Genomic DNA, 3666 nt, shown 5'->3' on the forward strand with positions numbered 1-3666 from the left:
CGATAAAGTAGCCTATAGCTCGCCTACACTGCATTGTGTCCTCTTTGTGTTCGAGAACCATCAGATATCAGACAGCTCTTCAGATTCTCACTGAATAAGGAAAGACACAAAAAAGTAGAGGGCTTTAGGTTGTTTATTTCAAGGTGACTTATTTACCCTATGCGTACTAGCAGGGCAGAGATGACCTTGAAACAACTAACGTGAAGAAAATGTTCTGTATTGGTCACATATATAATCGACAGCGGCAGTTAAATCATGTAAGGGAAACATGCTGCGTTGCCATGAGCAGGTTCATAATGGGCAAAGAGCAGATTCCCAGCCGTGTGTGTCACAGTAAAACACTCTGGTAAGCCTCTGTTGTCTTTTGTGTTTTATAACTTCATTTATTTGATAACTGGAAGGGTCTGCCACACATCAGGAGCTGCGGAGGCTCTGACTGATAAGCATCACCTTCCTCTAGTTTAGTTATACCTGCGTTGTCATGGGAGTAAGGCCATGAAAAGGGGCGTTTATGGACCTTCTTCACTATCTTGCCTTCATTACAGAAAATCAAACCAGTCAGAACCAGTTTCCAACAAACGTATATATATACGGCTATAAACCTGTATGTCATCTGCACTGGGGTCTGCACAGCAGAGACTGGTCGGAACATTAAAATGTAAGCTTGTTTTGAACTAGCCGAAAGTGGTTGATTTCAACAGGAAGTCTGATGAAATAAAGTGTGGCTTGTTCATAATGGACATGTGACTATTTTTAATGCAGTGGGATAAATGCATGAAGACGCTCATGTAGATGGTTTGTAAAATTACATCCCAGAGGTTAACACACTGCTGGAGGAAGGCTATTGTGAAGTTAAATGGCTCCTCCAACTTGTCCTGACCTCAGTTTTTCCAATTATTTCAAGCAGTCACAGACTTGTGATTGATTTTCTCTCTGAAAAAGCTACTTAGCATTTCAGACTGTCTTCCTGTTCGGATCAAACTTTTAAATTATGCGAAATGTGTTACTCTGTATGTTACTTTTATGGAATGTTATTTTAAATTATTATTGGTCACACTTCACAATAAGCTACACAACATTGTAGTAACTACATAGTTATGCAGTAACTTATTGTTTTATGTGAAGATTTCTGAAATTCTTATTATATGCTCTCTCAATAATAAAAGCTAACCATAAAAGACAAATCAACTCTTGCTGTCAGTTTTTGAGCCTTTAAGCTCTGCAGAATGTAAATCCAAGCCAAACAAAATACGCTGAAGCTTCTAGGCCTCTCCGCTGTGTCCCTGAGGTTAAGGCTTTTTAACATTCGCCTCACAAACATTCAGAATTATCCTGTTTCCCCCTAATTGATACAAATGAGAGGGAGGCCAATTGGATTGGGAAACAGATAAGAAGGCCCACTGGGGTTAGTTTTCCACCGAAAAGATCCACGCTACAGTTACCGTCTGTCAGAGAATTTCATTAACCCGAGTGGGAGCATGGGGATTGCTAATATAGACTGATGTATTTGGGCAACAGTGCCATGCATTATAGATGAGCTGGTTATTACAGACCATTGTGCATGCCTGCATTTACCTTTGTAATGGTGAACATATCATATCAAGTGTTGGGAGGCTGTGTGGATTTGTGATATGGATGTACCTAACCCTTTGCATTTTTGCTGCAGGGTTTTAGCAGTGTATTTCACATTTGTGACTGTCACATAGTATCACATACAGTAGTTCTTCTGTCGCCCCCTTTTCTTAGGAAAGGTAGGCAGAGTTTCAAGCTCAAAGCCTTTTTTTACCCTCTGCACAAAGATTCCAAACAAAACCTTGTTGACGTCTACCGTTTTAAACACATCCTAATTCGTTGTTAAAAAGAAAAGAAAAAAATTATAATAAAATTGCACTATTCTCTAACAATGCAATGTGTCTGAGGTAGCTAACGTGATATGATGAATGACGCCTCATGACACCCCAAGCACCATGTATGGAAACCAGTTGCCTAATTAGGCTTACAGTTAGGAGTAGCAGTGCTGTATTACATTTGCCGAATTTTTTTTAAAATTTGACATGTTTGCATTTATAATAAATACGTTCCCTACAGGAACATTTCTTATTGTTGTTTCATCAGACAAATCTCTCAACATCACTTCAATAATATAAATTGTAAACATATCATTCTGGTGCTGTTACTTAAACCTTTAAGTTTCATATCTTCTTTTACATTTTGAGAAAAAAAGACTCATAATGTCTAATACATCTGGATCCCAAAAACAATACCCGAATGAACTAAAATAAAACTAGAACCTACTTATGGCAAAATGAATATTCTGTCAATCATAAAATCGTCATCCTCAGGTGGCGTTCATCATACGGAAAGGACACATTTATGACAAGGTTGTGCTGTTTGACAGTCTTTTGAATCCGACAAGGAATGAACGAACGTGTTAGAACACACAGAAGTTCAAGCTGCTCAAGGCCCAATGTCTCAGGTTTGCTTATGTTAACCTCTCTTCAAAAGGTTAATTATGTGCCTTTAGCCATGAATGACACGAGCAGTCAGCAATTAGCCAGCTGTCAATCTTTCTGTTTTAAAACCCAATGAGCCTAAACAATCGGTCAATTTATATATGAGGATGAGTGGATGGCCGGCCGCAGGCTTGCATTGGGTTTCAGCTGTTATGCATATGGACAATGAATGTACTGTACTGTACATCTCCCATGCATTCAGGGGTCATCTCCATCCCTCTTGATTGGATTGGCATATTGAAAGTCAGGCTCACAGCTAGTCCTTATATGGGCAGGATTCTACCGGAGAGATGTGTACTGTCTTACGGCCCCCACACACATCCTGCGTCTACCTCTGGAGCGCGTAGCGTTACCTTACTGCTGCCTCTCTCGGACTTTTCTCGGACACACATGCAACGTCTCAGCAGCTGCTGCTTCTAAAAGCCCTATCTTTCTACATAGAGTTTTCATAGATAATTCCCATTAAAAATGAAGTTCTTTCATGTCATCTATGATGCATATGATTTATATTGAGTCTGGACAGTAATCCGTGCGCCCCATTGCCATTGCCATTTTCTTTTCTTTTTTTTTTTGCCATATTTTCGCTTGTTGGAAGTTTTATTTTGAAGGGGACACACCAGGAAATGGTGAAACTACAGCGAAAGCTGCCAGTATGAAGTCAATGACTCTCAGCAGAGTATTTCAAAAATCACTTTACTGATTTATACGGGAGAGAGAGAGGGGGGTGTGGTCGGGGAAGAAGAAGGCCGTAGACACAGATAGAGCAACGGAAAACTGTTGCGCTCATCATGACCTTTTTTATTTCTTCACTATATTGGATCTCTATATGTGTCATTTATCCAAAAATGAAATGCCAGAACTAATTAAAAATTAGGTTTTAAATCCCTCGGATTTTGATTGCACAATTAAATCGTGAAATAAAGGGATTATTCGCGTATACGACTGAGGGATGTTTTATTTTGAAATAAACACACCGGGTAAACGTGTAACTAGAGTGAATGCTGCTGGTATGACTGTCAACAGAGTATTTCTCTATCTGTTAAAGCACAGAGACGCGAGAGAGACGCGCTGCTCTCCGAAAAAAAATAGGCGAGCCTCCTGAGGTGAAGGGGAGCGTCGCTGCAGACGTGCCTCCGACGCGCCTCAGCAGTGC

Source organism: Ammodytes marinus, assembly GCF_949987685.1.
Source record: "Ammodytes marinus genome assembly, chromosome: 10".
Lineage (NCBI taxonomy): Eukaryota > Metazoa > Chordata > Actinopteri > Uranoscopiformes > Ammodytidae > Ammodytes > Ammodytes marinus.